General features: G+C 39.7%; 1 long non-coding RNA gene across 1 annotated transcript; it reads right to left on the minus strand.

The window, feature by feature from the left end:
* Positions 1–59: 59 nt before the first annotated feature.
* On the minus strand, positions 60–25643 carry LOC146589672 (uncharacterized). Its single transcript, XR_014897116.1, has 5 exons — positions 25355–25643; positions 22086–22188; positions 4736–4863; positions 1566–1652; positions 60–261 (listed from the first exon to the last, which is right to left on the minus strand). It is a non-coding gene; the product is annotated as an uncharacterized LOC146589672 (long non-coding RNA).

Consider the following 25643-nt stretch of genomic DNA (forward strand, 5'->3'; position numbering starts at 1 on the left):
CTTTCAAAGTCCTCATATCTCCATTCATCCTTCTCCCAGGCTCAAACTATCATGGCTCCATCTAAAGCATTGTGTTGCTTTTTTAAAACTGCTCTCTTTACAGAAAGGTCACAGGACCTGAGAGAACCTTAAATTATGGCTTACACTCCAGCTTGTCTCGAGAGAGTGTTTGTTTAACCTCTAAAACACCACACAGCCCAACTCTCATGTAAAAACTGCACAACATAAAGGAATTGTCCTCTTTTTGCTCTGACCCATTGCCTGGAAAACAAAAATAGAACAGCATTATAATCCCCTAGCCAGTATCAAAAATGAAATAAATATCACAGCATTTACTCTTTTTTTTCAGTTATTCTGTGCAGTTCTATGTTTCTGTGATTCTAGAAAGCTGATATTGAAGCAAACGAAATTTTTGCTCCAGGACTCAGTGTCAGAAGTTTTGCTCTTTATATTTTTTATTATTCATCCCTATCCTCTTAACAAGAATGCTAGTATTGTTTGCAGTAGTCATTTTTCTGAGTGTCATCATAATGGCTCTTGATATTGTTTTTATTAATTAGTAATCATGATGTATTGGTGTCTTGCTCATTTGTTCCATCTAGAAGATAATTCCTGTCCTCAGATGCCATTAGTTTGAATAGAGTCTCCTGTATATATCCATTTTTTTTCCTTCCTGTTTGTGGATTTTGTTTTGTTTTAGCACTTGAAAAAAACRATAAAATTAAAAAAACACTCTGGAAAAAATAAATCACATGTGCGTAATGGTAGAATCCTCCCCAAATGGGTTATTTTGGGTCACATTTCATTTTCACATCAAGAAAAAAATGGATGAATAGTGAATGGGAAAGTATCACTGTAATTGGAATCCTGCTGTTTTATGCAGGCCCGCACATCTGGAAGAGAGTGGGAAAAGAGAAACAGAAAAGTGGGAAAGGCTGGATTCATCTTACTAGACAAAACCAGGGAGTCTGGAAAGCACATGTAATCTGGTTTCTTATGTTACAGCAAAAGTTAGCACTCAATAAAGAAAATGTCCAGCAATAAGCCCTTCCTCCCCACATATCTCATGTTCACAAATGTTCTTCTCTCTTTGAAGCTATACTTCAGTCATCTCCAGGAGTTACTGTCTAAGAACATATGGCCTATTCTCCTCCTCTGCTGAACTCAGTGAACACTTTACGAAGGTGGCAAAGTGCCTTTTCTCCAGCCAGCCTGCTAGTTACAGATTAACAGGAATAGACTTGGAACCACACAGCAATTTAGACAGGCAAACATATTCATTCATGTGACTGATAAAATGTGTTTGTTCTGTGTTAAAGAATCTATAAAYGCCTTTTCTAATACACAGCTATTGAGAAAGTCATGGAGGTTTCATTAGCGGTTAGCAACTTTGGTGCCTTATCTGGGTCACTATGGTGTCGCTCACGTGGGTCCGCACCCAGTAACCTTTACAGCTCTTAGGGACTCCAAAGGCCCCGGGCAGGGAAAGAGCAGTGGTATGGCCAGCCTCTGTCACTGTGCAAACCACCATGCAGCCTCACAGATCTGAGGGGAAACACACTGACCTCAAGGATGGGATGTCGTTTTGCAGTCAGGATGAAATGCCTTCTCACTCCCACCTCTTCAAAGCATGCAGCTGAGCCATTTGTATGCTGGAGTCCAGAAGAGAGAAAATGTATGCAGTTTGCTAAATATATGCTATAGGAGCAAGCCACAAGGCTACATTAGCATTCAGAGAGCGTGTCAGGTGATGTACACTGTGAGGAAGTATCACATAACCCCAGAACTATTATTTTTATTACCATTATTTTGTCATCTCCATCTTATTTAGCTCCGCACTTATACTTCCAAATCCATCATACAGCATAATTACATTCAATGAATGAGCTCTCAAGTTACATTACAGAAAGAAACTCATTCTTAGAAGTTTCTCAACTGAGTCGTAAGCAATTAAAACCATCTCTTGAGTGCTTTGTTTAATTTTCTTGAATGGGAGAAGTCTTAGAACTAGGTAAAAGTAATTTCCTTTGCGGAAGAGCCATGAATTCATATTAGGGCATATGAATAATGCATTGTTCCATTTAAAATGTCTGAAGAACAAACATGGTCTGCTGAAAGCTGGTCTTACAGGCAGTGTAAAACAGAGGGGACTGAAGTTATTGAAACAAGTGAAACACAAGCAGTGTATCRCTGAGGAACCCCATGGCTGTCCCATCTGTCATACATGGGGGGCCTACAGAAGGAGGGTTGCCTKGTTCCAAGCACTAAGTTCGCTGGAGAGATGTTAAAAAGTAAGTTAGGAAAACCTCATTCAAGGCAAGTTATTTGTGTCTCTCGGCCACTTGACCATCAAATGAGCAAGGTCCAGACATTTTCCACTGAGAATACAAATCTTCAGGGGAAACAAACAAAAAAAATTTTTTCCTCAATCTTAATATCACCAATATAGCGCATTCATCAAGTCAGTACTGCAAAATTTTATAACTAACCCTTTCTGGACSCAGATATGTTCTCAGATCTATGTTAGAACTGAGAACACATCAGGCTCATTCTGACTATACAGCTCTACCACTCCTAATGTTGCTTTGTCTTTGCTGGGCTCAGTAATCCGTAGGTAGCAGCTTCACCTTAAATATATGGCACAGAGAACAGGAATAGTGATGTAGAAGTGTGTTTAGGACAATAACTCAGTTTGGGATCTTTCCTTATTTCTGTGAAGCTGTATATTTTTTCAAAAAATACAGCCAAAAAAACAAAATCTTTGTTCTGAATGAATGTTTGCCTGATCAGGACTGACAYTTCTGACTTTTTTTTCCTGCTCTGGCTAATCTCAGTGCTTTCTGCAGAAAATACAAAGTGATTCTCCACGATTTCTATTGCCTATCTGGACAAAAGGTTCTTTGTGTACTGCAGGACCAAGAGCRTTACATACAGTAAATATTTGAGCTGAAGGTGTGCTACTGATAGGTTTGTACCCACTATCGTCGTTTTATGTAGTTCATATTGCTGGCTTACATCCTACCTTGTGGCACAGTAAAGTAAACAATTGCTCAGAAAGCTGTTGAGCAGGAATGGATAYGCTACATAATATACAAATTGTAACAGATGATTGCCACTTTAGCCAAAAAAAAAAATATTATTTTTAATAGCTGAGAGAATATAGGTTTCGTAGACTACAAAATGTACTACAATGATTCACGGACTATTTTTGAATTCTAGAATACCATCATCTCTTTTACCGCCACCTAGAAAGGACAATATATAAAAATATAATATGACCACTTCTGCAAACAGAGGATGAGATTCTGCCATATTTATACCAGGTTTCATCTCACTTAAGCATTAAAAGTTGGACAACTGTTTTAAATTAGGCATTCCTAGGACTGGATGAACAACTTTGAGGGGACACCTATTACTTTGCCTCAATTTTAAAAGTAGCCAAAGCAACTSGTTCAGATCACTACAAATTTTAGATAAGCTATGTCAGATTAATGCATTCCTTACTGGCAACTGTGTTTCACTGCTATGGTACCTTAATACGGTTGAAATAAGATACTACAGAGAATAAGAAAAGGAGGCAGAAGATGAGCGTTTGTTCATGGTTTAGGGATAAAGAAGTTAAACTTAAGTTACTTCTGAAGTTAAACTTAAGTTACTTCTGCCACCATCACTTGCATTAAAACCTACTTTATCCAATGAATAGCTATATTGAGATACTGGTGGCATTAGCTGAAGAGTTAGGCAAGTAAAGCTGGCAGAACTGACAATTGATGAAATTGATATAACCCTATTCTTTTTCCAAATATCATGTGAATGTGATTTCCTCTTGCAGTTAAATGCCAAAAATAAGCCACAATCTCAAAATGTTAGCTTCTCACTCATCCCTTGAAAATATACCYAACCTTGTACATGATGAAATAAAAACTGAGCCGCGTGTATTAGATCATTTCAAGAGCCAAACAGAAAGTGTGCTTGACTTTCTAGCATTGATTTAACCCAGAATATTCTTAATAAACATCTTGGAATACTGTCTTGCTATTTATTCCCCTCTTGCAGTTTCTGAAACATAATCCAGCATTTTTAAGACTATAAAGACTATAAACCAAACACTGGGCCAAAATGTCCTAGACGTTGGTATTTTGCTTAGCAATCAGGGGATTTTTGCATTCTACATGGGGATTTTTTTTTTCTGGAGAGAAGGAAGAAAGAGATGAAAAGCAAAGAAGGGGTAGGGTTTTTTTGCTGTTACTGTGAGTTTTAGAATGAAAAGTTTTGAGCTAAACTGCTATCCAGTTTTTAAACCACAAGCATAATTAACAATGTACTTATCAACAGGATAGAACTCCTAAATCAAAGCTAAATTATTTTCAAAGAGATGTACAATTCTGCTAAAACAAAATGCATTCTTACCTCAAGAAATTACATACTGAAGTTCTCCTGTGTAAGATGTCATGGGATCACAGGATAATTCAGGCTGGAAGGGGCCTGAGAAGGTCTCTTGTCCAGCCACTCSCTCAAAGTTGGGCAACTGTGAGGACTGGTGAGGCTGCTCRGGGCTTTATCCAGTTTTACTCTTACGGTAGAAAACCCTTTTCTTATAACCTTATAAGTCTGCACCTCTCTTAAAATTTATGCTTCTTACCTCTCATCCTCCCACCAGGCACAGCTGTGCATATCCTGGCTCCATCTTCTCAGTAACCTCCCCAAAGGTACCAGGAGGCTGTTGTTCTCCTGCCTCTTCTCCAGGTTGAATGAGCCCAATTCTGTCAGCTTCTCCTCACAGGGCAAGTGCCCCAGCTCCTTCGGTCACAGTGGCCRACTGCTGAAGATCAGATTATATAATCGCAATACTCCTTCCTCTTTCTAAAAAAATTAAGAAGAGAGAAAGAACTGAACATTTACAGAAAGAATAGAAATGCTCCATTACAATGAATCATATGTTCATGATGTTAACATGATGTCATGACATGTTAATATATACAGTATTAAAGACAGAGGAAGAGAAACAATATACATTTCAGGGTTGATGCTAAGATAAACATTAGGCCTTCACAATAGCTAAATGCAAAATATTCCACAACAGGTGAATGTGGGTTTTCCTAGGAAGTTTCTGGTGCTCTTAGTCACAGCACTAGGTCTGACTGACTATGTCCTTTCCTCACTGATCTTGTGAAAGTTTTCACACTCCTTAAGCTTTGTATCTATAYAGTGGATAAGCAAGGAGCACCGAGTCCACAGAGCTTCAACTCTGCTTCTGCAGCAGTTCTCCCTCACATTGCGTCTGGCAGAGCAGAAGTGATTTGGGAAGAAGAAGGGGCAGTTCATGGCTGGTGCATTCCAGCAGTGAGTTGCTTGATTCTTTCCTGAAGACGTAGGCTAAGACTTTTCAGGCTTGCTTACATCTACCATACATTATTTTACACTAATGCTCAAAGCCCTAATGGAAGAATTACATATATGCCCTGAGGGTATGCTTTCTCTGACAGCCACCACTAGAAAGACATTTATATTGTAATAAAAGCATCAAAATAGAGTTCTGTTTGGGGGTTTATTTTTTCTTTTCCCCTTCAGACACTTCCAGAGACTCATTCAGCTTCACTGTTTCCTTAGGTGACAGTTACACAATCTGGACACCATAATCTGAAAGAGTGTTTGTCCTCCAGACTRTATCAATAGGCAGTTAACTTCCTGTTGTCTCTTACGGCCTTTGAGTGCAAGTGAGGTGAATATATTGACTGTTTATATCTTTCCTCAGAGCTCAACAAAGATGATGGTAGTGTATGCCTGATACTGGAGAGTATAAATTAATGCTCCACTCACGGACTGTAAACCCTTAAGGCAGAAATGACATTTTCTTAATCCAGACAGGACCTCTGGAACACAGACCCACTTTTCACCAGAGCTCCTACATAGTATTAAATCACCTTTATTTACTGGCACCAAATCTACAATCTGTAATACAGATCATCATAAATCCTCCCGCACCCAGGCCACAGAGCTTCAACTGATACTACCTTAAAAGCGTCAATCAAGGAAAAAGACTGAGCACTGGCATGGAAGCTCCAGTCTGTCTGCTTCCCTCAGACAGACTGCGTGAACCAAAAAATGACTCTAATTCCAGACCTTCCACCCTATTTCACTGCAGCCTTTGGCAACCTCAGGCACACTATGAGGACCAATGACTCTCTTGTGATGTATAAAAACATGCTGCAAGTATGAGGCAAGGTATGAGTAGCAGTACAAAACTGTCAAGTATCAGATTGCACTACAGCTTCCCAGTACAAAGAATATCTACCCGATGAGAGAAAAGGTAACACAGAAAGTCTGCTACATAATTCAGAGATGTACATTAGCTATGCAAAAATCATCTTTTACTATGAGTACAGTGAAATGCCTAATTTCACATCTTTCTATCTACCACTAGAGAGACTTCAAAGCTCTAAAACAGAGAATCTCTGGAGGATATATGGCATGTATTAGTGTGTTTTGTAATGAGTACAAATTTTAATAGTTTATAATACAAGATTATGGTCTATAGTATAATGGAAATTGTCTAGGTGAGTGATCTTTGACTTGCTCCACCACAAAGTCAGCCAGCTTCCCTTAGGTCACCAGTTCCCTGCCTAGCCAGACAGATGGCTTCTGTACTGAGGCAGGTGAGRAACTTCCTTGCATCCCATTGCAGCATCTGGTTCAGAAGTGTGGTCACAAGCATCCAGGGATACAGTCACATCTGGATTTGCCACAGCTATTTCTACAGTTAAYATTTGGTTATGACCCAAGTTTAACTAAAACATGGACACATCTCATGCACATAAGAAGCAGAAATCAGCAGTGAAACAAAAATCACTCTTACGGCACTGGCCTTACATTTCAGTTTAACTCCATAGTCCACATTTTTTAGTGTGATTCTCCTTAAGTAATTTAATCTTTCCATGCATTTGTTCCTAACCTGCAAAAGTGATATAAAAACATCCATTTTCCTTGCCCCTGTTTGTCTGCCATTGTTTTGACTGTTATCTGCCATTTTTCTGACTGTTAACCTTTTGGGAAAAGAGCCATCACTTTCTCCAAGATCTACATAGTATTCAAAAGTAAATCCAGTAAATCAAGTAGGTGGTGAGTCAGAATCTAGTATGGGTCTGTGTTAGATCCTAAACTTAGGCTGGGTAACTGCTGTGGCAAAGCACTCAGTAGAAATCAACTGCCTGAGTTTTCATTCTGGCTTTTGAGCAAGGTCTTTAGCCTGCTGTGAGCAACACTTCTCACTCTCCACAGCACTCAGTTTCAAGCTCATACTTGCAGAAGCTGCAGTCACAGCTTAATTGGGACTCTAGGTAATAATGTTACACAAGGTCACAGCACAAATTATTCCTGAAACAAGATGAATGTGGAAACACAGGATACAAACAGTGCAGCAATGGCATAAATTATCTGGTAAGAGTAACTCTACGTTTATAGCCTGTCAGCATTCCACTGGTCACTTAACAAGAAATGACAATTTAGGAATGCTGTTGGCGTTCATAAAGCCATTTGTAGTTCTGGACACATTTTTTATTAGAGCTATGAAATAAAGTTACTCTATAGCGGTACTTCAGGAGAATATGATGAACAAATAGGGTGGCAAGCGCAACAAGTTTTGGTGAAATATAACAATTAACACTTTTGATAGTGTGAGTGCACATAAGGGAAACAGAACTTAGCCAAGAAAGCAATTAAAGCTTCAAGCCAACTCTTCCATGGACATAAATCAGATGTACCATTTTATACAAGGCCCTGAAATGAATTCACCCTGCTGCTGTGTTATCAAAGAGCTTCTATTTGCCTCTCCTGCTCACCAGCACTGGAAAGGAAGCATCCCATGAAGTATATGCCAGAATCCACACAATATATCTCATTGCATTTCCTCATCATATCCCTTCTGCTGATGACCTCTGGACCTTTCCTTTCAAATCCTCTGTGTCCTGATACCCCCACTGCACAAACATGGTTACCTATTTCCTACAGAAATAAACTTTGCCCAGTAACCATGGACGTAGTTTACCCAGTCAGGAAAACATACAAAACAACAGTCCATTGTGAAAAAAATGAGAATGCTCCTGTTCCCATTCAGTGACCCCATCCCCACTGACACCAAAGCGGTAATTTTTCTTATCTAAGGAAACATGACCACATGGGAGAAGATTACCCGTTGGAATATTGCAGTCACATTGAGCAATGCCTTTCTTTTTCCTCTTCTGTAATCACAGCACTGAAGGATAGATCTGGCAGGATTTTATTGACACAGACTTTTTATAGATCCAGTTAAAAGGTCCCCAGACACTCATTCAGCTTCCTGTACATATAGTACAAAGGCACTGCAGGATCATTGTTAGTGAAAATACATTTTGCTCCAAATAGGCAGGGGAGCAAAGAGGGGAATTCCAAAAGAACTTCACAGACGTCAATTCAGTATGGCACACTACCTGTATTAGTTTGGTACCAGTAAATTATAAATACCGTAACCAAACAGAAATACTTTCTCTTATCACTAAGGGAATTGTAAGACATGGCCTCAATTCTTATCTTTAATCTAGCTGATCTTTGGCATATGTCTTCTTCACCTCATTTACCTATCTTAACAATAAAGACTGGTTCCTTCACTTCATTTATCTTGTCAAATTAGACATATACACTAACCCTTTCACCCTACATAATCTAATATATTGGGTTGGGATATTAGGTTGGGATGGTTGGGATAATCTAAGAGAGACCTAAAAGCCTCACATTCAGCTACAAAAATATTCCTTTAGTGGAACAGAGAAGCCACAAAGCTACTTACAGAAGCAACATCCTACATCAAGTAACAGCCTGATCTCATCTGAACCTCCAGGAATATATGCACTAACTATACCTTTAATTTTGTGTGCTTCAGGATCTTTACCCGAAGAATTCAGCCATCTATCACAGTAATATTAGCAACACTAGTTAGAGATGGAAAATAATTTCTGCTTTAGCCTCTTGCTTTTGCATGTTTAGCCTCATTTGAAGCTGATATTTTTATGCTTTAGGGTAAAAACAAAACAAAACACCAATATATCTTGCTAAAATGGAAGCAAATTGCCAACAGTTTTTGTGCTATGGAACAGTGGAGAACAAATATACACACACACACTTTTCCCATTGTAGCGAAATTCTAACCGTACTTGTTTTTGAATAGGACAACAGCAAAAACAGCTGAAGTTTGAAATGTGACACTCAGCACACACATTGTCCTTAATAAGAAGTACATGATGTGCTTGAGGAAGACATGGTTTCTGCTTTTTTTCCCCCTTAAATACTAATTGGCTGGGGGAAAAAAAATCCTTTCCCATTTTAACAGAACCTAATAAAGCTGTCCCTTTTTGACATCACAGCAGTTACCTCTGTCCAGATTGACAAGCTCATGGGCTGCTGAAAAGATCTGTATGAGAGACATGTTCGCACATAAATAACATCATTGTTTCTGGTTCATAACATGGCAGAAACCTGAGCAAAATCACCTAAAAGAGGTCACTGATCCATAATGCAGACCAAAGCCTGTCTCCAGCATACCAAACTTAACTCAGCCTAAATCTCAGAGTAAGTCAGAGCATCCATTTCTTCTGGAAAAAAACTCACAATCTCCTGTGTATTTCACTGTGCTCTGAATCGACTTTGCACCCAGCTGGAGGCCTTCCCTCCCCTTCTCCARTCTTGAATGATTTGGAAACAATGTTTCTGGATGTCCTGGTTCCTTTGTAAGCAAGCTCAAGGCCCTCCTCCTCCTATTCTCTGCAAAGTAAGAAATGTTGTCTTTTACTGGACACAAGAAGCGAGTGCTGCTACCACCTGTGGCTACCTACAGAGTCCAAATCCTACAAAACAGACAACAGCTTCTACAGTATTCTTCTACTCCTTAGCTTATTTATGGCCATATTTATGGCATCTTCTCTGTGACCACTATTAGGGCCACAGCTGTGGTGTTCAAAGGATTTTAGCTGAGCAGGCACCTGACATTTCCGGCTGGAACAGGCCATTCTCTACAAAAATGTGTGCCCATGGCTTGCCTGACCTTGTCTCACTGTGAGAGCAGTCCCAGAGAGAGTAATCCCTTCTCTTCCTTTGGATCAAGGATTTGGCTCAGAGCTGCATTGTTGTATGTGCCATATATATGCTATATATGCCATGTGGACCATCCAGGCCCTGGGCCATCACAGGACCAAACCACAGGTACTGAAGGTTGCATATAAGAAAGTAAGGACAAGAGCAAAAACAAAATCATGCCTTAACCTATYTGGAGCTTGGTCATGCATGTGGGCATATAAATCTCTTATGGGCACCTGCAGGAAGCAGGCTGGCATGATAGATATTCAAGGACAGATATAGTTTCCAGACAAGAAACAGGATATATATCCAGGGTGCAGGAGAGACCACAGTTCCTAATAGCCAGGACCTCTGTGCATCTCTACAAATATAAAGGGCAACTCAGACACAAAGKGGGAAGGAGCACTCATTACAACCTGGATGAGTCAGAGTAGTCAGTCCTGGCAGAAACAAGGAAAGGGACCGGCTTACTGAGTTGTGACTGTTTATACCACTCTCTTTTAATGGTTGGGGTTTTAGTCATGGACTTGGCCTGCCCACTGGCAGCCCCTCAACCCCACTGATGCTCCATAGATAGTTGTGACCTCAACCCACCTGTAACCAGTCTAATAGTACTTAGTCCGCTCCCTAGTTCACCTGCTCCATAGAGCACCACAGTTAAACCTCATCAGCCCACGGTCTTTCACTACCTGATGGTTACAAGTTTTCAATGTAATACAAACCTAGCAGATTCAAAAGTTTATACTAATAATCTAACTTTGCAGAAAGCCAAAACTCAGGTTCTAAACCACAAAAACAGACATCCCTGCCTGCCCTCCTAGCTTTTCACTTCAAGTAACTGTGTGTGACTGCCAACACAGGCCACATGAGTAAGACACTGGCACTAAAGTGAGTTCTGTAAAATGGGTAATCAGGAGTTGCAAGCTTTTCTCATTATCAAGGAAGGCAGTCATCATCTTCCACTCTGTGGGATTTGAGCAGATATAAGCCTCTCATGGAGAAGATATAGCTTCTCAGCCTTGGTCAGGAAAACTCACACAAAATGTGCATACAGCAGCATGCTACCTATGAAATTGTATGTAAGATGGTGGTGTACAATACCATCATTTGGCCTAAACCTGGTCCTCTCTGCAGCCCTCAGCCTTAGGTCTTCAGCCTGCAGCTTTCCAAAGAAAGGGAGAACTACTATATAAAACAAAATACGGGTGGTTTTTGGCTGCTTCTAGTACCTAGTTTATTATTATCATTATAATTATTATTCATTTATGGGAAAGAAGAAGGCCAAACACTCTTTAAAAGGCCAGGAAAGGGAATTAGGAAAACTCAGGTTAAAATGAGCCTTTTGGAAAGCCTTAGTTCATAAAGACTGTGTATTTAATTCTTTCAAGAAAAATAAGTGTAGCATATTTACAGTAATAATCAAGAGCTCTGTGTAAAAAAACTCAGCAAGGCTTCCCTCACAGCTTGGACATCCCTGATTTTACAGTCCGGCTAGCCCACTCACAAAGCTGTGAGATCACACAGGTGATCTTTGATATCTGCCATTCTCAATTTTCTGCCAACAGCAGGCACTTTCTGAGCAGGTTAAAACACATAACAAAAGTCCTGGGGGAGAAATACAATGCTGTAGCAAGCATTACAGCTAGCAGTTGCCATCTTGATTTTAGCTGCAAAATGCCCACTCCACCATGATCCTAGAGGTTATACCTGCACCACGGGTATAGAAAAAAAGAGCAGGTGAGTTCTCCAAGTATCTTAAGAAAGATACAGCTCACTCATTTCCGTGATCTGTGTGAGGCCATCTAGAAGGGCCTATCTGCTCTGCACAACTTTCTGTAACCACAATCAAGCTGATGAAGTTCAGACATTATGTATTCAATCCTATCAGCCATCACTGAAGGATAAACGCAGAAAAAGTAAAATTGTTTTGCAATGACTCATGGATCAATGGAGAAAAATACACTCCTGTTAATAGGAAACCTCACTAGTCTACAATTGACAGAGTGGAGACATGCATATTTTCAGTTCCTCTGAAACAGTTAGGGGAAAATGGCTTCTGCTAGGCTGCCAATGGTCTTTGCACATCATTGATTTGTAGACAACCTGGGCAGCCACCTTTTTACAGACTGTCACCCAGCTCCTATATAAAAACTTGTCCACAGACTATTAGTAGTCAGGAACTGCCAGCTTTTGAATGAAAACTGTTGCTGAATGACAACCGCATGCAATGAAATTTACTGTATGAATTTTCATGTGCCATGATTAAATATGTCAGTTATAACTGATCCATACCTATGTTTTATTATCCACCACTGGCAGAAAGCTCCATCTTCTGCAAACCTGGAGAGACATATAAGTGTGCTGTAAATGCTACGAAACTTCCTATAATTCTAAGGTCTACCTCTCAGAAGGCTAGTATGTCTATAATMTGGACTGAAAGGAGGGAAGCCTCAAAGCTAGTGCACTGCACAACCTGCAGAATGTGTTTGTCTTGTCTCTTCCTGGGTTTCCTCTTTGGAAACACAAAGTTGGGTTACAGAGCGAATAACTCATGCTCATCAGTCCCGAATTCAAAAAGTAAAGGAACACATCTTTTACCAGGCACTACTGAAACTCAGTGAGAKATATCTCACTAACAAATATTTGCTGTCGTATCAAGCCTCTTTGCTTCTGGAGCTGAATGTATGTCCTGCTTTTAAAACCAAAAATGCCCRTTAGATTATGCATTAGACCTTACATACAGCAAATTTCATAGAACTACAGAATCATTTGGGCATTTGCATACCAGCATGGCATGGAATTATACAACCCCATGTTCTCATTACTGAAAGACAGCACTTTGATAAAGTCATCTTGATGATTCTGAATGGAAAGTTCTTAGAAAGAGATTTTAAAGACAAATTGTACTTCTTCTTGAACTTAGTGGGGGATGAGGATGTTCATCACTTTGCAAATTTGCCCTTACTGTACAGACACGACCAAAGAACAGAAGCGTGCTAGCTAAAGCATTGGAAAACATTATTGTTCCTTACAGACTTTTAGCATAGTTTTTACAAAGGGGGATTGAGGGGAAGGTTTTGGCTGGAAAGTCATATTACAGAACAATGCTAATCAGACTACTAATGACCACCTCATGGAGAAGTGTGGCCAGCATTGTTCTTTGCGAAAAATATACCAGCATTGTTCAGAGACATTGAACTAGAATTCTTTTGGTTACAATTGACAGTGGATTGTTTTGGTAAGCAACACCATTTCAGAAGCGAAGGCCTAATGCTTTGCATCTACGTGAACATTATTGGTGCCTCTTTGCTGAAAACAATGATCATCAATGCTGCTTTGCCAGCCTTTCTTCCATCCAAGCAAATCTGATAGACTGCAAGAACAGCTTCTCAGTCCAAACTAAATGAGYAACAGGTCAGCTGTAAGTGTAATAACTATAAGCCCTAAGCATAATAATATATTAAGACATTTCTAAACATCCAAAAGATTGTGTTTCATTAATAAGCTTTAAATGCTATTTAAACAAACCTATTCACCACTAATAACAATGTTGGAATTGCTCTGGATTTATAGTGCCTTCTCAAAGGTCATTAATACTGTCATCATCAAATATCCAGCATTTCTTCTCTAAAAAGACTTTTGTTTTCTTATATTTGATCAGATATTATCAAAAAGAAACGTTTCTTTTTTTTTCTGCAAACACTTTTGACTTTYTGTTCTAACTCAAGACAAAAATAAACTACCTATATTCTGAAATCTCAAACATCTCCAAGCAGGAACTCAATTTTTGGACCAGTCCTGACCTACTTCAAAGACAAATTATTTTGAATGTGTCCCAGACAGATTTTTAAACACAAATTAATTTGTACTACCAGAATTCTTGGTGTTATGGAAAGAAAGAGGATTTTAAACAGTAGATATTCAGGCAATCTTCCATGTGTACCCTTCCCTTCCTTTCAAAATATGGCAAGTATTTCTGCTTTGTTTGCCATCCCAACACACACCTCCATTCTGGGGCATAGCTAGCACCATTACCAAAGCTGAGCTTTTGTAATGTAAAAAATAAACAGAGCAGTTGCTGGGCTGGGACTTTAGCTCCTCCAACTCTGAAGGAGGAAAAAATATTTCTCTTATGGGGAACCCATCTTGATTTCCCTGATTAACACTCTCTAAGCCTTTTGGGAGAATCCTAGGGATGCTGGAAGCTCAGGAGTTTGCCATATTTTGTCTTTGTGAGCAGAAAGCTTGGAGTAGACTGTAATAGTTGCAACTGTGGCAGGTCTAAGCACAGATGATGGCACCAGGTTCCTGTAGCGTCASTGGCCTGATTCTTTGCACAGATCTCTTTATGAAGGTAGCATGACTCATTTCCCCCTCAGGTCTGGCTCCCTAATCTAACYTCTCCTTCTCTAGAAAGCTAACTTACATCCAGAGTCCTCTGGCAGGTCAGAAAGCAGCAAGGGCACTTATTCATTTTAACATTTAACATTTACAATAAGCCAGATTTACAATAAGCATTGATGACAAATGGTCACTGAACGGGAGCATCCCAGTCCAGTACTTCCAGATAGTTATGCCCAGTACTGTGGGCAATGGCGCTCCCATGTAGCTCTATTCTGATTTCTACTTTTTTTCACAACAAGTGTTATTATTATTATTTGAGAGGCGTGGTAATAACCACTTCTCTACAGAAGAAGACTGGATGTATATTTTTGTTTTTTAGTTAAAAATAATTCTAAGATGCATTARCACAAAAAAAAGTGAGAAAATCTAAATAGGATAGCCTAACAAGACTTCAATGAGTACCAAAATACAATCACTGTTCTAAAGAAATAGGGTTAAAATTTGAAAATGTAAGTTCTTTCCCTATGCTTTCAGCTTCTTTTAAAATCAGAGAAAATAATTTATTCCTGATCATTTCGAACAGGTTGAATCAGAACATAATCTGGGATAAAAAGGCATACAGACATCATAGACATCCAAGACTCATGGACATCTACAGCTAAAGATTGGATTCATTTTCTGGTGTTTTCCTTGGACTTAGGCTGAGGTTGAAAATTAAAYGCTCAACAGGCTTGACGCAGGAAGAGAAAGCCCTGTGTGACTTAAAGCCTAATGAAGTAGATGCTTAAGAAAAAGTTGTAACTAGGATGCCCACTTGACCACAGACTTCGGCTCACTCCACAGATTCTGGAAAAGGTATTACAGAACTTGCAGACTTTTGTAAAAATTCTATTTTGGAAGGCAAATACCTAAGCCAGGCACAATTTTAGATAAATTCCTAGACCAGAACAATAGGATGTTTACAGTGTTGTATTTCCTTTTTAAATGTAAGCCTTATTTTGTTTATTAAAACAACAGTATATATGATTTTTATCTAGGTTAAGTTATCATTTCATCAATAAACAAGAACTGTAACTCCCACCCATTAAACTTTGGAAATACCCCAAGTAAAAGAAAATATCAGCAATAAAGGAATATTTCAGCAATCAGGGTAGCTACAAGAATCACACAATCCATGTCACACGCTGTCTCTCAAGCAGCTCAAGGTCTGACATACTAAGTGCATTCATGAGGTCTAGTAAGTTCAAAAGGGCATACTCTGGCTTTTTCTGAAGGTGCTTTTGCTGGCTCACTTTTAGCACAACAGTTAAGTCACAGATATGTTAGCACAGATATGTTAATTGTGGTGTGAAGCTAAAGTTCATGAAGAAGTAGAGAATGCTCAACCACATAGTTGTTCGTCACTCAAACTTCTAGGATTTCTTTATTGAAAAAGGTGTCACCAAGCAAGAGAGCAGAAAAGCACAGCAAGGTCATTTCAGCAAAGGCAAAAAGGTATTATAAAACCTGAAGTTAAGCACTAGTCTAAAATGTTCAAGTTGGTGTCTAAGGAGTATTATGCACACCCTATTGTATGCCACACCAATCAGAATTTTCTTAATTTAAAAGGTTCTTGCATTGTCACATGAGCATATCTCTACTTGGTATTAACCAAGGAGGCTCACAGATATGTTGGAGGAACTCTACTGACATAATGGAGTCAGTTTAACGCCAGTTTAAGTGTGGTGTGAAGGAGACACTGGCAACAGGCTGAAGCCTTCTAAATTTCTGTGTCAGTCATAGAAGAACTTATGCATAACAGCCAAAGATATAGCTCATTAAAAATACACTGTGAAAAGAGAAAAAAATGCTGTGTTTTTATTTCATAGCCACCATAACCTCCTGTTTCTCCTTTCCCATGTGCTAGTCATTGCTCAAAGAGCCTCTTTATTCAGGTCAAGAAAGCTAGCACAAGGAAAAGGAGGTGCCTGGTCCATAGACACGAGATCTCATTATTATTACTGATAGAATATTCTTTAAAGAGATCCATCTGTTTCTGATTTGGCATATTCAGAATAGTAGTCTGTTACATTTTTATAAGGATCTGTACAGTCCAAGAAAAGCAAAACCTCATGTAATGAAACGAAAAAAGAGAATACTTACTAAACAATCACATCCATGCTATGTAGCTTAAATACTCAGCTCCAAAATGTCTTCAGCCTGTTCCATACACATCTGTCAAATTTCTGGCTTAAGTGAGGGGGAAGAGGAGTCAATTCAATTTTCCAAATTATTGGAATTAACAATTTTCCAAAATATGCATAAAACTAACATCTCTTAAATCCAGAATAGAAATGCTACTTTGCATAGCTCTATTACAAACAACACCTTCTTTCAGTTAAACTCTGGAACTGGCCCTGTAGGAATTTAAGCTGAAAACAGGAGCTGAGATATGATGAAGCCAGGTCAGCACCAACCTATTATAGTAGATATTTTTGTTTGAATAACAACAGTTTCAAAAATCATTCTGAGCTGGGTCTGGAAGGATAGGATAGAGAGATACAAAGATACAAAGGATCCAGAGAAGGCAGAGTTACTGAATGCCTTCTTTGTTTCAGTCTTTACTGCTAAAGCCAGCCCTCAGGAATCCCAGAGCCTGAGGATGACAGAAAAAGTCTGGAGAAAGGAAGACTTCCTCTTGGTTGAGAAGGAGCAGGTTAGAGATCATTTAGACAAACCTGACATSCACACATCCATGGGCTCTGCTGGGTTGCACCCATGAGTGCTGAGGGAGCTGGTAGATCTTATTGCTAGGCCACTCTCAATCATCTTTGAAACGTCATGGAGAACAGAAGTGCCTAAGGAGATTTCTGCCCTTATGGCCAGGAAGGCCAATGGCATCCTGCAGTGCATTAGGAAGAGTGTTGCCAGCAGGCTGAGGGAGGTGATCCTGCACCTCTACTCAGCCCTGGGGAGGCCTCATCTCAAGTACTGTGTCCAGTTCTGAGCTCCCCACTACAGGAGAGACATGGAGCCACTGGAGAGAGTCCAGCATAKGGCTACGAAGATGATCAGAAGGCTGGAGCACCTGCCCTATGAGGAACAGTTGAGAGAGCTGGGCCTCTTTAGCCTGGAGAAGAGAAGACTGAGGGGGGATCTTATCAATGTGTATAAGTACCTGAAGGGAGGGTGTCAATGAGACGGGGACAAACTCTTTTCAGTTGTCCCATGTGAAAGAACTAGAGGCAACAGGCAAAAACTGATCCACAYGAAGTTCTGCCTGAATGTGAGGAGGAATTTCTTCACTGTGAGAGTGACAGAGCACTGGAACAGGTTGCCCAGAGAGGTGATGGAGTCTCCTTCTCTGGAGATACTCAAAGCCTGCCTGGATGCAAACCTGTCTAACATGCTGTAGATGACCCTGCTGAGCAGGGGGGTTGGACTAGATGATCTCCAGAGGTCCCTTCCAACCTTACTGATTCTATGACTGGAAGAAAGCTAATGTCACTCCAGGCTTCAAAAAGGGCAAGAAYGAGGACCCAGTAAATTACAGGTTGGTCGGCCTCACCATCATCCCTGGAAAGSTGATGGAACAGCTCATCCTGGATGTCGTTTCTAAGCATGTGGAGGAAAARAAGGTGATCAGGAGTAGTCAGGAGGGATTCACCAAGGTGAAATCATGCTTAATGAACCTGGTAGGCTTCTATGATGGAATGACTGGTAGATGAGTGGAGAGCAGTGGATGTTGTATATCTTGACTTCAGCAAGGCTTTCAACACAGTCTTCCAGGACATTCTCCTAGGTAAGCTGAGTGGACAGTGAGATGGATTGAGAAGTGGCTGAAAGGCAGAGCTCAGAGGGTTGCGCTCAGTGGTGCAGAGTCTACTTGGAGGCGTGTAGTTAGTGAAGTTCCCCAGGGGTCAGTACTGTGGCCAGTCTTGTTCAACTTCTTCATCAGTGACTCGGAAGAAGGGATAGAGTGCCTCCTCAGTGAGTTTGCTGATGATGCCAAGCTGGGAGGAGTGGCTGACACACCTGAGGGCTGTGCTGCCATTCAGAAAGACCTGGACAGGCTGGAGAGCTGGGCGGAGAGGAACCTCATGAGGTTCAACAAGGGCAAGTGCAGAGTCCTGCACCTAGGGAGGAATGACCCCCCATGCACCAGTACAGGTTGGAGGCTGACCTGCTGGAAAGCAGCTCTGCAGAGAAGGACCTGGGAGTCCTGGTGGACAACAAGTTGACCATGAGCCAGCAATGTGCCCTCGTAGCTAAGAAGGGCAGTGGTATCCTGGGGTGTACCAGGAAAAGTGTTGTCAGTAGGTTGAGGGAGGTGATCCTCCCTCTCTACTCAGATCTGGTGAGGCCTCATCTTGAGTACTGTGTCCAGTTCTGGGCTCTCCAGTATGAGAGAGACTTGGAACTACTGGAGAGAGTCCAGTGTAGGGCTATGACGATGATAGGGGTCTGGAGCATCTCCCATATGAGGAAAGGCTACAAGAGATTGGCCTGATTAGCCTGGAGACGACTGGGAGAGGATCTTATCCATGCATACAAATATCTTAAGGGAGGGTGTCAAGGGGATGGGGCCAGACTCTTTTCAGTGGTGCTTAGTGGCAGGACAAGAGGCAACAGGCACAAACTGAACCACAGAAAGTTCCACGTGAATATAAGGAAAAACTTCCCTGTGAGAGTGACGGAGCACTAGAACAGGTTGCCCAGAGAGGTTGTGGAGTCTCCTTCTCTGGAGATATTCACAACCCACCTGGACACGATCCTGTGCAACATGCTCTAACTGACCCTGCTTGAGCAGGGGGGTTGGGCTAGATGATCCCCAGAGGTCCCTTCCAACCTCAACCATTCTGTAATTCTGTGATTCTGTACAGAAGCTGCAACGCCAGGGCTGGGAAAGATTTCCTGACAACAGAATTGGCTACTGTTCAGCTTGTAGTATGTAAACAAAAGCATGATCAAATGTCTGAAATAGTGTCACTATTTTTCACCAGTCAGGAGCATTATTTCTTAGTGAATACAATCAGTAGTGATTGCACAATCAAAATCAATCATTCAGAATCCAGTGCTTCAGTTTCATCCTAACAAAGAATTAAAATCTAATAAAATCTAACTATTCACACTACTTACTAGCACTGCCTACATCTGGCCAGTGCTTAAATCAACATTACAAATATTATATGCCTTCTTCATACATGAAGTCATTTAACTGTATTCTCAATTTTGAGGATGCATGTTGTCTACTGACAACTTCCATGCATCAGTATTTATACAATATTTAATATACTACTTAATTATTCCAGTAAGCAAGGGTTCCAACACCAAAAAACTACCTGCAAACTAATGGATAGTCTGAATTCAGTAGACATTAATATGATCGAAGTCATAATTTAGGTACTAGGACTAGACTCTTGAGAGATCATTTGAATTCCAGAGGCAATACTGTTTTCAACAGGTCTCTGTGTACTATAATGCCTACAACTCTCTTATTTTATGCAGCTGTGGGTTCAAGATGCTGCCATATATCAGCTGTAAACAGGCCAAGTAGATAATACAGTTAACTGCCATTACCATTAACTTCCACATAATTGCTTTTCTTAACTGCCATATAACTGTACACAAGAAGCATTATTCTTCTTTTTATGGAGAAGTACTTATCCTATAGTCATGAAAATATATTAAAACAGAAGTCAGATAGAAGTTTCTGAAATTTGCCTGAGTTCACAGATGTTCCAAGCTTGCGATCAATGAAATCGAGTTATTATAAGGATTCAAAAAAAAAAGAATTGCCATTAAAAACAAATTATTTTAGCAGCAGAGCCACAAGCTGATGTTCTTTGTTTTCAGTTTCACAATGAAGAAGCAGCCAGCCACTTCCAAGGTGCAAAAGAGGTGCACAGAAACCAAACTTCCTCTGCCTTCAACTGCAAACTGCTTCTGCCAAGAGCAAGCAGTGGGACACCTTTCACTCATAACAGGCCTCTACTGCTTCCTAGATCCCCAGGGCAAATGCCAGCACCACAAGCCCCCATTGCTCCCTACTCCACTGCCAAAATCTTTCTGTTGATCTTCCACAATGCACTAGTGTTTTGTCAGTCCAAAAATAACACTGAGGTTATGCTTCAAATTTAGAATTTGAAACAATACAGAATGAATTGAATAGCAAAAAGAGTGCCACTGGTTAGCACAGACAGCAAGGGATAAAACCCGCATACTCTGTTTTATGAAGGCTAATATACTATGTAGGGCATTTAATTTTGGTAATGTATTTGGCTAGTGGGACACCCTGTGRGCTGCTTTCCTGTGCTTTACTGCTAAGGCGGTCTAAACACAAGAAAGGAATAAGATCTCTGGCTTCTAAGGCTAGAAGGATAAGGGGATGCTTCTTTCAAAGCTATTTCTTGGAAAAAGATACATAATAAAGCACCATCCTTCTGCAAGATGAGAGAATCATGCTGATGTCTTTGTAGAGCACAGTGCTAATTCCTCTTGCTCAGAAGAGTGTTCCTGATAATATGCAGTGTATGCAGACACCTTAAAATGGAGAAAATGTATTTGCCTTTGGATGTCTGGCAATGATGATCTCGTAATCCCAGAGACAGTGCTAATCAGTTTTCAGACAGACCTCAGACTATTTGTTACCATGTCATAATCTCGCATCAGAAAAAAGGGAAAAAATGAGAAAGTCCATGCATGCATATATATCTTTAAGTCTATCCTTAAGTACCATCTAGGCTTCAGGATAAACCATATTAAAAATTACTGCACTGATTGAATACTGTGCTGGAAGGCTCATTAAAGTCATTCATCTTCCCCAAGACTCTCACCATTTTTCGATGAAAACTTATGATATAAGCTGTTATGTAAAGCATATTAATCTGCAGTTCTTTCTCAATTAAATCTGAGATCAAAGAATAAAGTTATTTTCAGAACTATAAAGCTATGAACTTGTGCTTAAATTCAGAAAACTAGCGATTGAAAATTTCACTTCTAGCCTAGCTGCACTATTGTTATACAACACACCACAGAATCACTTACTTCAAGGGAATACACTAGAGAATAAATAAGATGATAGCTAATTTCCAATATTTACTTTCATCAGGATGAGCTGACATTGGGTCAGGCAGCCATCCACGGACCAGCACCCCGACCAGGCAAGAGCAGGGCTGTGGCGGGGCTGGAGCTGGCACCACTGCAGCACCATGGGGCAAGGACTTACATTCCCGGGCTGGGCTGAAATGTGAGCTGGGACTGGGGTGGGGGGAGGCCCATCTCAGGCACGTTTGGGTCTGGCAGTACCCTTAGGGCTCTAATACTCTAACACTGTACTTATTAACAATACCTGTGGAAATATAGCTGAGTAATTTATGCAATTTTTAAAAATAAAACACACTAAAATATTCTCAAACTGCAGGTTTACGTTTTTTTAAAATATCAATATTTTATTCATACATAAGGTAACTATTATTTACTAATTGGTAGATATTATATACATTTCCACTTGGAAAAAGAGCCTGTTGAAATCAAAACCAGGATTTTGCTCTTATTCAATAACTAAGAATCAATCCTTCTTTTCAGAGCTCTGAACACTTCAGCTGTGATTCTTTTCTCACACTAGAATAATTGGGCAATAGTTGGGCAAAACTTACCCAGTGAGCATCGCTGCTTCAGTTTCACTGCTGGTGCGTTCTCCATCTTCAGCCTGCAGAACAGTTCCCCTGACTGTAGGGCAATTTGTGCCTTGGTTTCTTCCTAGAAGAATAGGAATGATTGTCCACTCAATCTAACCAGAAAGGCACTTGCCTCTGAAGTAATGCAGATATCTATATATTGCCATCAAACACAGAAAAGTCTAGTGTTCTTTTCCAGGTACAAAGTCATCCAGACATCTTAAAGCAGAGTTCATTAATAACCCTTCATTTAAGGTATCTGATTTTGTCCCATCAGCACAACCACGGTCATTAGTTATAGTAAATTATCATCCTTCCAGATAGATGTAAAGGATAAATGGGCTCAGTGTGTTATGAAATTAATTCCTATCATACCTGTAACTCATATCTACTTGTTTACAGACTGTGACCTAGTAATTGAGATGAAATCATATGTGAAATGTAGAAATACAAAGCACAGAACTATTACAATCTCAAGTACTTGTCGGGGAAGAAGAATCCTTTAGACTGTCACAAAACTTTCACTGTGGCCTTATTGGACCAGTGGGCAAAGAAATAGACCTGAAACCTCTTCCTCACCCTAATATATCAATAAGATAATTGAGGCAGTCATATCTTAAACTTCTGGAAAGTATTGAAAGCGTCAGTTTAGAAATGGGAGTGAAAACAGGGGTTTCATATGGAAGAAGAATGATGGCCGCAACTGAAAATACATCAAAACTGACATTATTCCCAGAAGAGCATCCTGTCCTCAAACAAATTTGTAAGAAAGGTTTTGAAATTCTAGAAATGTGCAGTTTCAACATTCTCAGAACAAAAAGTCTTGTTTCTGCAGCTAAAAGAATCTTCTCCTGTTGAAACTTCATTTAGTTTATACTAAAAGGTTAAAAAAGAAAGGTCATTGTTAAAATGAAATAAGTTTGTTTCTCAAGTCACTCATATATTCACTCAGTCCATGCCAGGCCTAAAATTTCAAAATTGCTAAGATCCTGGTGGGACAAGAAAACTGTTTTCTGTATATCCACACAACAAAGGGAACATATTAGCAGTTCAAGCTCTTCCCAGTTCCCTTGCACTGCAGTTCATAAATGACTTTTGGTAACTACTTTGAGGAATGGGAACATAGTTTAGACCTGCAACCTTTGAAACATCTAAAATCTCCTATTTTCCTGTTTTTTAATTTAAATTATAAAAACTTTTAAAAGACAACAAGACATGCAGTCTTTAAGACACTAAACTAAGAAATTCCTTCAGCTAAGTCATCCCAAAATTCTACTGATTAATGAATTCAAAATATTAAATACATACACCTAAATTTTGTTATGGCCTTTGCATGGCATGCAGATTAGTCACTGCTGATGCTGAGACTACTATGACAATGTAGCTGATGTTTTTTAAATGGTAATACGTGTGAAAGGCTTAAAAGCAGTCAGAGGCAACTACCCTTTCTCCTTCATCGTCCAGCTTTTCCAGTCATCTTTTCTTGAGAGCACAAACACAGCAGTAAGAGAAGCTTGAGCTCACTAGAATCAGCACAGGTCATGAAGTCAGTGAACTTAAGGCCAGAAAGGACTACTTGAAAAGCAATCTGAATTTCCATATATGACAGGCCACCAAATTTCCTCTGGGTGCCCTTGTACTATGCTCAGTGCCTTATATCTGAACAATGCACACTATGGATCTGGCTAAAGCACATCTTGCAGACAGCCCTCAAGCTCAGGGACAGATTAGATATTTATTTATGCACAATGCACATATTTTAAAAAGGTGATCTACAAAGTGAGTTCTAGAGATTCATACAAAGAAAGGTAACTAGCCATTGACTACCATGTAAAAACTAAAAATCTGCCTCAGAATTATGCATATCCATCCATCAAGAGCTTAGAGGCTTCCCCTGAGGTAACTGAAAAGCATTATCATGATTTTTTTCCAGATCTCTTAACATTAGTCAGGAGCATGAAAAACAATACATCCCAAGTGTCACAGTTGTGTTGCCAAAACCACCTCTTTGAGTGGAAGTCACGCTGGCACAGGACTAATTTTTTTCCTATGTTCAGTGAGATTTTTTGACTATATTGAAGAAATAATACCTTTTATCTCCACTGTGGTGATTAATTATAACAGTAAATGCTATATGTATGTTCAAAGCCCTTTATAATGTAGGCTATACACATTTTTTTTTATCTGAGAAACAATTAAATGGATTTGTAAATACAGTATTTGTGAGCCATCATGAAATGGCACAGTCCTTCCTCTAAGGTGCTGTAATTTAATTCCTTCTGTCTTTGTAGCAAGAAAAATACACGTCCAAGTTGCAGAACTATTTCTTTTCAAGTCGAGGTGTTCAGTCAGTATAGCCTTCCCTTTGCCCCACTGGATTTAAATCTCCATAGTGACCAATGCACCAAATCACTGGAAAGCTGGGGAAAAAATGGTTCAGCTGTTCTCAACTGGAGGACTGACTGTGGGAAAAGATCTTCTTTTAAGGTTCTCTTTTAAGCAGTTTGTCAGATAACCCCCTRCAAGCAGAATAAAATTAAAACTAAAATTTAGCTTAGAAATAGTCTCCATTAATGATAAGTACCTTAGAATTTCCTCTATGGAAACTGTTTTTTATTTCATTAGTATACTCCTTTCAGTTTCCAATGACTGCAATACATCAGGCAGGAAAGCAGCAGCATGCATGCTTACTTGGTTATAAATTCTATCATGAACTGAAATACAATGAGCTCTTGGGGAAGAGGAAAGGTCCCTTGGTCCTCTGAAAAGGAAGTCCAATATTGTAAAATTAAGAAGGTACAGAGTAACTCTTCATCATAGTAACGTGACCTTGTAGTGACAGCACCACATAGAAGCAGTACTACAGCCTGTAATTTTTTGAAATACTTTGGTATAATCTATCYGAAATCAGGCACTAGATTCTGATTGTTGGTATGTCAACACTATTTCTAAGGAGCCTTTGTAATAGTATTTGTTAAGTTATAGATCTATAAAACTTCAGSCCAGCAAGGATCACAAAGAACATCTCATGTTCCCTGCTCTTTAGTACAATCATGTAATTTCACCCAGCTGTCTCTCCATTGTTTGCTGAAGCACATCATYCACTCATAGTTTTAAGACTTCAAGAAATGTAAAGCTCACTGTTCCCCTTCATAATTTGTTCCAGTGCCTGATAATTTCATTGTTAGCAATTGAGAAGCACAACACTAATCCAGGTGGCAATTCAGTAATACTGGGAGTACCAGTACCTGTTAAACGATGGTGTTCCAGATAATTAATGTCCTTCTTGCAAGAAGCTTGCTAAAAGCAATAGGGCTTTAAGAATTTTTTTTTAAGTAATCACTAGTTTTGTGAACTTTTCACATTTGTTTCTCATCATTCGATTTTCTAGATGCTTATAAAATTTGGAGGCAAATCCTCATTCTGGTATCCATCTTCCATAGGCCACAATGCTGTCAAACAATGGTACTTTCTGCTYTAGTGTTTCATGATTTCCATGTAGCCTTTTTTCTTGGTAGAATGGAAASCTTCTTCTCA

The sequence above is a fragment of the Rhea americana genome, unplaced genomic scaffold (genome assembly GCF_003343005.1).
Source record: "Rhea americana isolate MKP2758 unplaced genomic scaffold, rheAme1 scaffold_44, whole genome shotgun sequence".
Taxonomy (NCBI): domain Eukaryota; kingdom Metazoa; phylum Chordata; class Aves; order Rheiformes; family Rheidae; genus Rhea; species Rhea americana.